Source organism: Lepisma saccharinum, chromosome 17, assembly GCF_977018435.1.
Source record: "Lepisma saccharinum chromosome 17, izLepSacc3.1, whole genome shotgun sequence".
In the NCBI taxonomy this organism is placed as follows: domain Eukaryota; kingdom Metazoa; phylum Arthropoda; class Insecta; order Zygentoma; family Lepismatidae; genus Lepisma; species Lepisma saccharinum.
Genome location: NC_139245.1, coordinates 12,688,683 through 12,703,483, shown reverse-complemented (window position 1 = coordinate 12,703,483; position 14,801 = coordinate 12,688,683). Strand labels below are relative to the sequence as shown.

Genomic DNA, 14,801 nt, shown 5'->3' with positions numbered 1-14,801 from the left:
ACGTAAAATGCAAAAAATGACAATCAAATTTGTTAGTTTCAGTTTAAAAATTGAAATTAAAATGAAATTAAACAAAATGCAATCTTGCTTTAAAAAAAAGGGCACTAAATGATAGCACATGCACATTCAATTAAAATATGCAACGAGGATTTTCAGTCCAAACGGGGTCTAGCTATGGTATTTCAAGCCTCTCCTTATCTGATCTTAAATCTGAGTTTGCCCCAGACGGGCACCTGGTGGTTTCCCCCGACACAACAAAGACTGTCACCAGTTCAGCATTTCTTTTGCTCGTAAATTGCAATCCTGCGAGATATATATACCTTGGTGAAAAGATTCAAGAATATTACCAAAATTAAAGAAGTGACAAAATATGATGAAACAATATACCGAATATTGCAAAAAATGACGGGTAAATACCGAAAATCCGGGAAAATGACCTAAAACCTGACAAATGGCAAAAAATGCAAAAAAAAAAATGCACTTTAAAATTACCTTTTTTGGGTTCTAGATGAAGTGTAATATTGTGTATATTTAATGGGCATCGCGTCCGAGATGTCAGAAAAAAGATGACATTTCATCAACTTCCGCTCCCTATTTATAAGTTGTATTAAGCGAAATTCTCCATTTTTATTCTTTCTATATATGATATCAGTATCACATTTCAAACAGTTATTAACTGGTTTGAATGTCATTTGTTGGGAAAAAGTTTCGTATTACTTTAGATTCGAACATGCAAACGCAAGTATCAAAGTATTGCTTTAGACAGCACTCATGATTTTGAAACGTGGAAAGGTAATCATTTTACGGGAAACGTGAAAGTTGGTGTGTGTTGACAGACTGTAGTTACTGCCATATTAGCACTGACAACTAGGAAGCGTTCTCAATGATCACGTGGCTGCATGTTTTTCGCTAATAAATAACTGCGTTTTTTTAACCCATACACAAATACATCGTCGCTTCGAAACATCAAATTTTCATCTTTGATGCTTTCAGATTACCAACATACGAAGTGGCATGCAATTCAAAAGGTTTTGCAGAAACTTCAGTTTTATAAATAAGGTTGGATGAAATTAGACAAAAAAAAAAACTTGCCTTCCGCTGGGCTCGAACTCGGGTTGCCCGCATGTTAGGCCGACACGATAACCAACACTCCAAACGAGACAACACGAATCTCTTTCGCAAGTAGTCGACTGAAACGCAAGTTAATTTTCAGATTGCTAATTCCCAAGGTATAACATGCCTAGGCAGATGTGTCTTGCATTTTCTGTACTTTTGTTATTTCAGTCGCTTTGGTCTCTCCCTAGGTTAATCACGGCAATAATGAGGAATATTTTTTTGACAAAGATGATAAACAAACACACAAGAATAATCACCCTCGCAAGAAAAAAGCCAGAACTCGAGTCTGGAACCTTCGATGCGAGGTGTGTTTCTTGTTCTAATTATATCTGGGTGTTTTCGTTAGATATGAAATGAAGTAAATAAATAAGACAAGTGGGTGTAAGGAACTGGAGAATCGCAGCTACGTAACCATTGAGAAGATATCCATCGCCTAGATAGAGAATCTCTATATCCCATTGCGATAGAGAACTTATTAGAAGAATGAAAATACAGATTAAACGAACAAATTTGATGCGTATCCTTGCGTCAAAATGCCTAGAAAACAATATTACATACTTCTTCACTAATAGAAAAGAATAAAAAAAATTCCTTGGTGGGGATCGAACCTAGACCTCACTGATGAAAGCTCTGTACGCTAACCAACTGCCTATCTATAGCACAATGCTTTCTTTTCCCCAGTCAGTCTGTTTCCTTCCTCAGCACCTGAAGACGAAAATGCATGGTAATTTCTCTCATAATTGTTTCATTGTCTATTAATAGAAACCACGTATGTCACAAATAGACGCATTCTTTCTGCGAAAAATCCCATGTTTCGCACATCGTGCTTCTCCATTTACTGTTATTTGGACATTCACTTGGAAGTTAAAACTTAGCTTTGTGTGTTTGTTTTCACGTGCATGTGTGTGAGAAGAATGGTGTGAACGTGTATTCGATGTTTTTTTGGGCTAAATTTTCGTTAAAAGCATTAATATAATTGTAAAACATGGAATTTACTGTAATGCAAGGAGTGAAAATATAAACCTAGTCCGTCAGGTTCGTTCCCAAACAACATTAAATAATGGAACGTAACGTGGACCGAGTATTATTCCATGTCGAGAACACGAGACATTACGATCGACAATCTTCATCTCGTATTTCTCTTTGGCATCACTACTCAATTTACAGAGATGTATACCCGTAACTGGTATACAAGCCGCAGAATTGCAATGCTGGTTGGGTTGTCTAGTCACAAGGCGCTTGGTGGTCAGATATGGATGGCTTGCTTCAGTGCTTCTTCAATAGGGTCGTTACAAGCCAGCTGTGTCCAAGACTGTACAAGGAAGAGATTGACACAACATGTCAAGCATCTTTGCAAACATACACAAATGTTTTCAAGGGTATGAATCTTGCATTTCATCAACCCAAAAAATATCAGTGTGGATTATGCATTACGTACAATGCGGGATCTGATGAAGATAAAATGAAGCTAGAAGATAAATTTAAGCAGCACGTTGCAGAGAAAAGTAAAGTGAGAGAATTGAAAGCAATAAGTAAAACTACAGCGACCTGTTCTGCTGTTTTTGATCTGCAACAAGTTATTCACTTGCCTATGTCGAACCATTCATCCGTGTTCTACAACAGACGTCTGGCTAACTACAACTTCACTGTCTATGAACTGAACACGAACAATTGTCATTGTTTCTTGTGGCATGAAGGAATCAGCAAGCGTGGATCATGTGAAATAGCAACATGTATTTACCAGTATCTAATGAAAGTGGACCAAGAAAAGAAGGATACAGTTCACTTATATGCTGACAGTTGTGTTGGCCAAAACAAGAATAGGAGTGTAATGGCTGCGCTTATGCATGTAATGCTAAAAGCAGAGAATATAAAATAAATTGTGCTCAGATTGTTTGAGCCTCATCATGGGCTAAACGAGGGAGACTCTGCGCGCAGTGCAATCTCCAGATCGTTACTGAAAGTTGGAGAGATATTTGTCCCCTCTCAGCTTGTACCCATCATAAAACTACCCCGAAGAAACCATCCTTACATCGTGCACACAATGCAGATGGAAGATTTTCTGAATTTTAGGGCAATTGCTGAAGATCCGAGGCTTTTCCAGCTTAAGAAGACCGATGATGGTATTAAGTTCAGTTGGAAAGATATTCGTTTTGTTTGTTTGAGTTGGTGTTTTAAGTCCACTTTATGCACAGTAAGGCTAATCGAGACAGAACCTACAGTGTAAAGTGGGATCCGAACCACTTGTGCCTCCACCGGGTATCGAACCCGGGACCCCTTGATTACAAGGCAATGACGCTACCACTGCGCTATGGGGGAGGCCTGGAAAGATATTCGTGAACTACGATTGCAGAGCAACAAGCTTACTGCAAGAGAATCCCGCAAAAATCGTAGTAAAGAGATGTAATACTAAAGATATAGCTGCGAGAATGTCACCTCCATTGAACAAAGAATCTGTGAAAATAGCGCAAGAGAAATATGCAGATTTACTGTCAATGTGTGAAGGTCCTTTTCCCGTTGTTCTAGACAGTGACTGCAAAAACTTTTACGCAAATTTGAATCACTGAATCTGCTCTCCACTCTATTCCACAAAAATGTTTTATTGATGTTTATGTAATGTAGCCAAATTATAGCTACATATACGCATGTATAGCTTTTAAATTGTACTTGTAGTGAAGAGTTTTGTAAATTGTACACGTACTTAAAGCATGTAAATCTAAAGAACTTCAAAATAAAAATAACCATTCACTTTGAAAAAAAAGCGTTATGAACAATAAAATGATAAATATTATATAGTTTTGCTCACATTTTGACTAAAAAAGAAGATTTCTCTAATCATGAAGTTGTAACTTGATACTAATTTGCATGGTGTATCTCAAAGATATTTCTGTGAGAGTAATTATTTTGATCTGACATACCGACGTATGTCAAGAAATTATGAAATTTCAAGCAGGTAACGCAACACATGTAACATTCAACCACACTATTTTACAGCAGAAACATAATACAATTTAATGACAAAACAAAATTTGTTATGGGGTAAATAGTTTTCTCACAAACATCTACGAAAGTGTGTTTTGCTTCTCCTGAAAAGTTGGAAAAAATGAGATAGGTCGTTATGTCATTGGACCGAAGATATATACAACACACATAATTAAAATACATTATATTACAGAAAATTTTTAGATCCAATTTTTGCAATTTAAAACAATATTGATTTAATAGGGCACAAATAATTTCACTGGACGCCACTGCATTCTCTCTTTTTCAACTTTTTTCATTTAGATCGGTCGGCATTCATGGCCGACTCCAACCGCCCCTAGCTACGGCTCTCAACCTGACGATACAGAGATAAGCAGGGTTTGCGAGCGAAGCGCGCAAGAAAATCTTGCGAAATGTATTTTAATATACATAAGATTTGAAATCGAAGGGGGCAATTGCTCCTCTGTGCACCCCCTACAGGTTCCTTTGGCCGTCAATGTTTGTCCCCCCTTGGCCCTAACAGGGCGCAAATAATATCACGGGGCGCCAAGGCATTCTCACTTTAACATTTTTTTTTTCATTTTGATCATTCGGTACCCATAGCCGACTCGCGGCGCCACCTAGCTGCTACGGCGCGAGCAACAAAAGTTTATGAAATGTACTGTTATTTGCATAAAATTTGGAATCGAAGGGGGCAACTGCTCCTCTGTGCCCCCCCCTGCAGGTGCCCTTGGCCGTCGATGTTTGCCCCCTTAAATTGACTTCCCTCGAAGGTTGGGGGTTGGGGGGTTGCAATGCCACCTGCCCCTCCTGTGGTTGCGCCACTGCTGTCATTTCCATTATATGTTGTTAGCAGTTAGTGGTAGAGGTGGTATCGAGAGTACAGGAGTCTTGGCAGTGTTTTGTTCTCTGCTCCAAATACATATTGTGTATAGTCAAAGCACATCTGGGTGAGTGATTTGGTTTATTTTACTTCGCTTTTGTGCCACTTTTGTCTAATCGCGAAGATGATGATGTGATATAATACAATGAAATCAGTGGCGGTGATTGGGTTCCAAAACCGGAGGGGCAAGGTGGCAAAACTTGGGGGGGGGGGGGGCAAAGACAGTATATTTCCCTTTGTATATAAGATTTAGCATAGTGCGGGGGCAAAAGTGGCGAAAACCCCTCGTCCCCCCTTATCGCCGCCACTGAATGAAATTTATGAAGGCACACTCACAAATACCAACTCCCAGGCCGGGATTCGAACCCGGGGCCCCTGGTGTCGTAGCGCGCTGTGCTAACCACTCCGGCACGGAGGCCGGCTGTAAAAGCACATCTATAACGTGTCACTGCATATAGAGGTCATCAAGGCAAACGACAATTCTTTGTAACTTTTTTTGTTTGACATCTTGGACGCTACGAAGCCTCGAGAAACTGAATTTTATCCGGAATATGTATGCGACAACGCAGCACAAGTTTATAAATCGCACAGTACGCCTGCCTCAAGTCTACTAGTCTTGCGCCTGCCTCATGGTGGAAAGACTAAAGAGGTGAATTCAAGCCGATCCTGAAAACTCTTCCTTCAGGCGCATGACGTCATCATCGTTGCCGGAGAGGACTACGGGGCGTCCGCTCGCTCTACAGTGAAGCGTTTTTTGTGAAACAAATTTCAACTACAGACTCAATATAACTTCAAAACAAGCGGAATAACCATATAATGGTGTACTGAGCGGAGGGCGTGATGGAGTTGCACCCCCCAAAGGCACGAGCCAAAAAAAATTGAGGAAAAATGAAGGGAATAGTTAAGAATGTGGGGATCTTGCAAATATCAAATACAATCAGTAGCGAAGCGTAGTCTTACGAAGGAGGCAAGCAATGTTTCAGTACAACAAAACATGTAGTACAACGACATGCCGAGGGGAAAGATTCCTCAAGGTTTATAGCCTCATTTACCCAGTCGCTGGATTTGTCAAAATATCGTAATAAAGTGACTGTACTAAAAATAAACCATATGATCCGCAAACGTCACATTTCCTTTTTTAAAAAAATCCAGGTAACGTTATTCATATGATATTAAACGTTTTGCATATGCGAACTTTCCGCATACGACTAAAGGGAGACGGAATTTCTTACTTACTTATTAGTACCTTTATTTGTTCATTATTATTTAATATGGTCAAACGGTGACCAAACCGATTTAGATAAAAAAAATGGGAATCATTTGTTTATTTTACGCTGCATGATGTAATTTAGTATTTTTGGGCACCCTAAAAACCGCATTGGAGTAACTTAAACACTAAATAAAAAGTTAAACACAAACAATAAAAAAATCATTTCAAAGCAAAGAAACACATGCATAGACGATGTACTCACCACAATAAATTTCAAGCTCTTGGTGTTGGTCGACCCCTTCCACGATTTTCATTTTAACACTTATCTCTCTCGAGCTAAACGAAGCAATTTTCAATTGCTCAATAATACACCCGCACTTCACATCAACCGTTCCTAAATACGCGTTCATTCCGATAAATTCACAGCACAAAACACGAAGCAACAAACACTCACACTATCCCACGCGCTTTCCACAACTGCAAATGCAAGCATCCACACAAGATCACTTTGAAAATCTCTGAAACAACAGAAAGTGATACCAACCTATTTCCTTAATTTTATCCGTCACAAAGGAAAGATATATCAGTTTGGAGATAAAAATTACGCGGAGGAATCAGAATCATTTCAGCAGAACGAGTATGTACATTAATATTTAAGTAATAAAGTGTCATTCAATGGCGTGCCCGGGGCGAAGGGGGGGTGGATGGTAGACATAACCCCCTTTTGGCCCAGTATATCTAAGAAAAAACGTCAAAGGAAGGAAAAGATGACAAAATGGGGACCCTAAAAAGACCCTGGGAACACCACTTGCGTCATAATAATAGAACTTAAAACATATTCGGGCCTCCCCGATGGCGCAGTGGTAGTGTCGTCGCCTTGTAATCAAGGGGTTCCGGGTTCGATACCCGGTGGAGGCACAAGTGTTTCAGATACCATTTTAAACTGTAGGTCCAGTCCCGATTAGCCTTACTGTGCATAAAGTGGACTTAAAACAACAAATCAATCAATCAATCATTAAAACATATTCTTGTGCTCATAATATGCAGAATGTATACGATTTACTTCTATGCCATGTACAAATATCAGTAGATAGTTCTTTCTCAGATAGCTTTATTTTCACCCCAAGTTTTATTCAAAAGCAGTCAATTTATTGATTGTAAAATTTGTGAAAGAGCTCACTTGAATTACTGCGTAAATAATTTGGCAGTTGCAAACACTGGTAGCGGTCAACACTTCTGGCGTAATTTGAACTGGACCGACCAGGAAGCAGGGTGCAGGACCAAGGTCCGTCCAATCTTCCCTCCCTCCCTGAAAAAACTCTTCACGGGGGTGCAGAAATTCCACTGCCCCAACTCCCAATGTCAACTTTTTTTACGCGTTTTACATTTCGCGAAATCTAAAATAATTTGTAATATAATATTATATATATGGAATTTAGAACATTGATAATAACTTCTTTTAGTTATTTTATGACTAACAATTATTATTATATTTGCGATCTTGTTTACGTGTTCATGAAGACAAATATTCGTTACTAGTTTTTGCTGGCAACGTACCCATAGATGAATCCTTCTGCTTTCGGTTGAACTCGGCTATTTTCGGGAATCACACAAGCTCGGAAAGCACAGCTTTTTGTAGAAGCTTTGTGGACGGGTTCCACCAGAATTTCACGCTTCGCCATGTGACTCCTTCGGAGGCCTTATTTTCCCGCAGAACGGCTGCAACCATTGAGGCTGGTGCTTGCTACAGAGCTGCTGGGGGAGTTTGCGGCCGCATTTTTTCGCGAAATCGAGTGCGATGGAAACTAAATACGGTTAGAACATTAAGTACATTAAATGATATTCGAATTATGCAAGCAGTGCTTGCATTGCTTGTACTATATCTTCGCCTCTGAATACAATGTTGTGAAAAAGTGTCGTTTAGTAATATATCTCTTTTCAGCCTTACTGGTCAGCATGAGGCTAGTGCATAGCTTTCTTCTGTGTTTTCTATTATCTTACACACACAGGAGCCTTCGTGTCCAAGCATGTTGAGTGTCAGACTTAGCAAAGGCTTCGACATCCATTCCAGACTTGGGCACTCCATTCAGTATTTTCTCTCATGGATTTCATGTATCATAATTAATTCTCGTCATGTCATCATAATAGTCTTACCTTTATTTCTTTTTCTTGTTTTTGGAAAATGCAAATTCAAATTTTAACCATACACTGTCACAATTCTTACTACCTCTCTTACATTTGATAAGTATTGAATTCCATTACAGTTGTAAGGTCGTTGGTTGATGAAAGGGTGGGTTTTCTCTATATTGGCAACCAGACCACCTGCAACGCTACGAGTTTTGGAATGTTCTTGAACCAACTAGCGCCCATGACCAGACGAAGTAGGCTATTTTTTAATGCTGACACAAAGAACGGGGAAAACGAAGCAGACAAACTTGTAACAATTACATGAAAATTGTTGCCAAATTATTAATATATGCAAATTATATGCACTATAAAACTTTACCAGAGTAATCCATATTAATTGAAGTGGATAAATCCGTTGAGAGCATAAGAATTTTCCTCAAGGGAAGAAAACATGGAAATATGCAAAAATCTGCCCCTAGTAATGAGGCTCTGGCATCTGGGCCCACAACCAGTATAATCCTCCGAGGGACGTGTATTGTGTCCTGTCCATGTGTGTTTGCGATTATCCATTCATTAATTTCATCTTATCTCCATTAATCTTCATGACCACAATTAGCCAAAAGTGGCAGAAAAGCAATGTAAAAATAACCAAATCAATCAATGTCATTTTAATTAAGCTGAATGTAATTAAATACTTTTATAAAATATGTGTTCAGCTTAATAGTAGTTATCATACAGTTGAAATATTGCGCATAAAATAAATAAATATGTGGTATAACAACAAAACCCTGCCATGATATATTTACTATTAAAATTAATTTACTTAGCTGGTATGAACAAGGATGCAAAAACTTCATTTCTTCAACTCTAGAGGTGCAAGAGGTGACCCTTCCACGTAGTACACCCTGGACTGCATTTTGCAGAGTAACGAGTGTCTGGTGTCTGGACTAGAGATGGCCAAATCCAGACAGTAAAAACAGAGAATCTGGATTTTGGAGGGAATCTGGATTTTGAATTCGATCCATCCTGGCTCACACATATTTTAAATAGCACGTAAATAAGTCTACTGAATATATTTGCAGCTAATCCCAAACTGAAAAAGAGGAATAGTTGGCTAACTGAAAAGCAATGTGATCACTAGGGATCGGAAGTTGAGGAAAAACCCTTTTCTTTCCTAGTGTCCGAAGACGAGGCCCAACATAATATATGTTCATTTTGGGTCATTGTAGGCCAGAAAAAGGTGGGTTTTATTTGTCCTTTTTTGCCTTTTTCTGCGTTTTTTGGCTTATTGGTCCTTTTTTAGCCTTTTTTTAGGTCTTAACGGCTTTTTTTGCAACTTCACCTTCTTTCGACTACGTTTTTACTGCCCATTCTCAATTCGAATCATCATCAGTTCATCACCCCTTAAACATCCTTTCTGTAGTAAAGAAATAAAAGAAAAGAAAGAAAGAAATATATTTGAACCATCCCTGAAACGAGAGAAAAACATTCTTGGACGACTCAAGCAGATACGGTACAAGGTCCTTCAACTGTAACTTGTCTGGAAGGTCACGCTGTAAGTGGCAACTTTTTCTTGTTTTGAAGCTTTCAGCACGGTGTATACGACCAGACAGCACATGCCTGCAAAGATCTCAAGTCAGATAATGAGGTGCTGTGCATATTCATTAAATATGTAATTAAAACTGAAGTTATTAATTTAATTAATTTGGATCACATTGATATGTCCTTTTTTTGACATTTTTAGCTCTTTTTTTTTGGCAATTTATAGGTCTTCAACTTCGGAGCCCTAGTGATTAGCGTTGTTGCAGTAGTATTGTACAACACTTCTTTGTTTCCGCCAAACATGCCCACATTGCTCAATGGCTCATCTGTTGAAGCAGTTACACAAAAGCGATATGATAACGTGCTTCGGAGCTCAAACAATGAAATCGTATACAACACAAATGCCATATATATTTCTTTCTGCTTTCGACCAAACGTTTCTTGCTCTCATGCATGGGTGGCGCGGGGAAGAAGGTTTTTTTGGCCATCCCTAGTCTGAACCTACAGCTAGTATAAACCTCTGTAGGGTTAGCGTGTCCAGACGTCCTCTTTTATCCGGACATGTCCTCCTTTTTAGGTGTCTGTCCAGCGTCCGGGCGGATTTTTTAGAAATCTGTAAATGTCCTCCTTTTTTCGAAAGAGTATAGCATTGACCATAGAAAATGTGCTGCATTCAGAATGCTTCATTCGAGCAATGTTCTCCTTGCATCTGGGAGCTCAATACGATCATTCCCGACTGAGTCATTAGTAGGGTGCGTATTTAAGGCACTAAAAACCTCTGAAATAGCCCATCAAATAGGCACCAAAATTATGAAAATAGGCACTTAAAAAGCACCATAAACTAAGAAATGGCATGAAAATAGGCACTTAAATGGCACCCTAAAATTAAAAAGACATTAAAATTAGCAATGGATGTGAACTTATTTAAATTTTCTTCTTACAATGCACAGTTATACTGTATTAGCACTACAGTTTATACATAAATGTGCGCTAGCGATTAACATACTATAATACTCTTTTGATCAAAATTCACATTTGCGGCGAATCGTCTGTTAAAGTAATTCTCACAAAAAGAGCTTGTGCTAAAGACTGCGAATTTGAACAAATGATGAATAAACAATTTGCACCATTGTAACAATAGAATATTTAAACTAATGTTCCAATTCAGACCTTCAAAACTGGCAAATTCCAGATTTCAGTCAGTACAACATCAACCAAGCCTTACATCTTGCAATACAGGGAAAGCCAAATGCACGCAAGAAAAAGCTGAAGTATGCAAAAATTGCAGAATATCCATTTTTTGGCACGATTAAGCAAAATAGGCACTAACCATGAAAATAGGAATTTATACGCACCAGAAAAATGTGTTTTCGGAATAGAAACTCCATGAAACGAACTTTAAAGTTTAAACATAAAAGCCTATGGTTTACTACAAAGGAATAAAAAAGGCAAATAAGCAAATTTCCGCACCCCAGTCATTAGTATTACGTGCTGAGACTGCTGGAACGCATGTAGTCTGTGCAGTTCCTTTTCAGTTGATTGATTTGGTTTATTTTACTTCGCTTTTCTGCAAATTTTTTGCTAATTGCGAAGATGAGTATGAGCGATGATATGATGATTTTGATGAAGGACACATACCCACACCGGGATTCGAAACCGAGGCCTCTGGCATTGTGGCGCGGTGTGCTAACCACTCAAACACAGAGGCTGGACAGTTCCTTTTCGAGTTATACATACGCGTTACAGAAATGCGTAGTGAGAATTTTGATTAAGTAATATTTACTTTCATAAAACAACGAAGTGAAAGAAAATATCCAGTTTTTAAGGATGGAAGAAACAAATATGGGGTAAAGTGTAAGGTGGTTGCCACTTTCCCCTGCTGTTGAAAGAGTACTAGAAATGTTCGTGGCATTGAAATCACATTTCTCTACCCAATCTAAACTACCTAAAAATTTTAATTTGGCTTTTCGAAATAAGTTAAGCGAATCTTACTTGTTACATTTGCATTCACTTGTGGAGATATTTCAGTCTAATATCCCAAAATTAGAAAAGGAGTAACATTCTGTGCTTCAAATTATAGATATTCCTTGTAATTTGTTAAAAAAACAGATTAGGAGATTGCTTTCTTTGCTTTAAGGTAAGATGAAGTTCTTGAAAGAGATCTTCTGAAAAGCATCTGTGATCAAAATGTTGGTAAGATTTTTGTATATTGATTAAATTATTAGTAATGGCAAATGTATAGCCATTCTTTGCGGTGTCTTCTTTTTTTATGACTTTGTCCTCCTTTTTCGCCATGCTCTGTCCTCTTTTTTAAATGTATGTGTCTGGTCACCCTATGTAGGGCCGTGTTGTCCTGTATTTTGTCCTTATGCATGCTGAGTGCACCTTCACAGCCTCAGCTTTCAACCCAGGTTAAGAATATTTTAGTCTTCCGACATTATAGTTATGTTATATTTTAGTTATGGTAAGGCGGACTCTGAATAATGTGATAACGAATGTCATAATCTAATAGAAATAAGAAATCAGGCTAGACTTAGGTGGTTAAATAACTCTGATGATACAAATCAAAGCAATTATAATAGAATAAAGCGAGAAGTTAACAACACGTTTCGAAGGAAAAAAAAAAAAGATTATTTGAAAAGCAAAATTAGTGAAATTGAAAAAAAACACAGCAAAAACAAAAATATCAGAGATTTATATAAAGTGTAAATTAATTTAGAAAGGGGTGGCAACCTAAAGTAAAAGATATAAACGGTGATTTTTTGGCTGATCCAAGTGATATTTTAAACAGATGGAAGAACTACTTTAATGACCTCTTAAATGTTCATGTAGGAGATAAATCAGAAGTAAATAAAGTACACACAGCAGAACCTTTAGTCCCAGAACCTAACTTGACTGAAGTTAAAGATGCTATTAAAAGACTAAAGAATAACCAAGCACAGATCAACTACAGATCAAATTTTTCACATCAGACAGACACTTGAGAAAAAGTGGGAATATAATCAAAATGTCCAACAGCTATTCATTGATTAACAACACGTTTCGAAGTAAAAAAAAAAAAAAAAAAAAGAGATTATTTGAAAAGCAAAATTAGTGAAATTGAAAAAAAAACAGCAAAAACAAAAATATCAGAGATTTATATAAAGTGTAAATTAATTTAGAAAGGGGTGGCAACCTAAAGTAAAAGATATAAACGGTGATTTTTTGGCTGATCCAAGTGACATTTTAACACATTCAGGTCTGGCCTCATAATACAGCATTTTTACCTCTGGTCTGCGGTTTTTGGTTGTTTTTAAAAAAATCATAGATAAAATATTTTTAATTTGTTTTTATTTGCCACATATTTCTTAAATCTACAAAACTTCCTCTTTTCAACGAACAAAAATTTGTTAAATTTTCTTTTCATTTTCAGACATTTTTTAATATTTTTTTCAGCAATGTTTTGTGAAGAAAAAAAAGTACAACATTGTAACAAATGTTAACATAGATATATTTTAATTTCGTAATCTGGAAATTTCAATAATTAACTTCATAAACTATCAATACATCTTTTGAATCTTGCATAAGAATACTTCTTAAGTACACATAACAAAAAATAATTACAAATTACAAGTAATTATCTTTTGTATGAAAAAGTGGCTGCAGGACAGGACCAGACAATGTATCAGTTGGTTCTGCGTCATCTGTAAAAATTAAACAAATAAATAAATAAAACTAAATAAATAAAATAAATTTTCATTTGACATACACTATACAAAATAATAAATGGAAAAACTAAAAATACATCAGTGCATGTAGGAGAATCAAGCAAGAGGCAAGATGAATAGAGACAAAAAAATTACCTCTTCTCACTTCATTCATAAAATACTAGGGTTTGCAACACTGTTTATATTGTCGACAATAATTATTACGAATATAACCTACCTTCCAAATCTTCAAATTCATCTGCATCATCAAAATCGTCGCTAACTTCAAACTCTGAGGCGGAATCCTCTATGCAGTCTGGATCTAACGACGCCATTCTAAACAATGCACAGTACATCAACCCGACAACAAACAGTCCCAGGTGCGAGACAAAAATAGCACATGAGTCACCTAGCGGTCGGAATTTCAACAGAGGGGCTTGAATGAACACGCGCATGAGACGAAGTACGAGCATAGCCCGTCGTTCAATCGGCAAAGCGATTGCATACCGCAGGATGGGCTATGCCCGTCGTTCGTCCACATTGACTTTAAGTGCACTGCGGGCTACGCCCGTCATGAGACCCCAATGTGTTAAACAGATGGAAGAACTACTTTAATGACCTCTTAAATGTTCATGTAGGAGATAAATCAGAAGTAAATGAAGTACACACAGCAGAACCTTTAGTTCCAGAACCTAACTTGACTGAAGTTAAAGATGTTATTAAAAGACTAAAGAATAACCAAGCACAGATCAACTACAGATCACATTTTTCACATCAGACACTTGAGAAAAAGTGAGAATATAATCAAAATGTCCATCAGCTATTCATTGATTTCAAAAAAGCATATGATTCGGTCAAAAGAGATAAATTATATAATATATTAGTAGAGTTTGGAATAAATAAGAAGCTTGTTAGTATGATAAAAGTATGCACCAGTGAAACAGAAAGTAAAATTCGTTTGGGTATTAATGTGTGTGACAAAGTTACAATTCATGATGGGTTAAAACAAGGAGATGCATTATCTCCATTACTCTTTAATTTTGCCTTAGAATATGCTGTTAGGAAGGTAAAAGAAACTAACGAAGGACTAAAGTTAAATGGTGTGACTCAGTTGTTAGCATATGCAGATGATGTAGACTTATTAGGGGATGATATAAATACAATTAAGAATAATGCTAAAATATTTTTCAAAACTGCTAAAGAGATAGGTTTGGAAGTAAGCAAGGCCGAAACCAAGTGTTAGGTAATAATCAAA

The 14,801-nt window shown here is 37.3% G+C and overlaps 1 protein-coding gene across 1 annotated transcript in view; it reads left to right on the top strand.

Moving 5' to 3' along the window:
• The window catches only part of LOC146001785 (TBC1 domain family member 31), a 148,756-nt gene that overhangs the window by 41,638 nt on the left and 92,317 nt on the right, over positions 1-14,801 (top strand). The window lies entirely within an intron of this gene.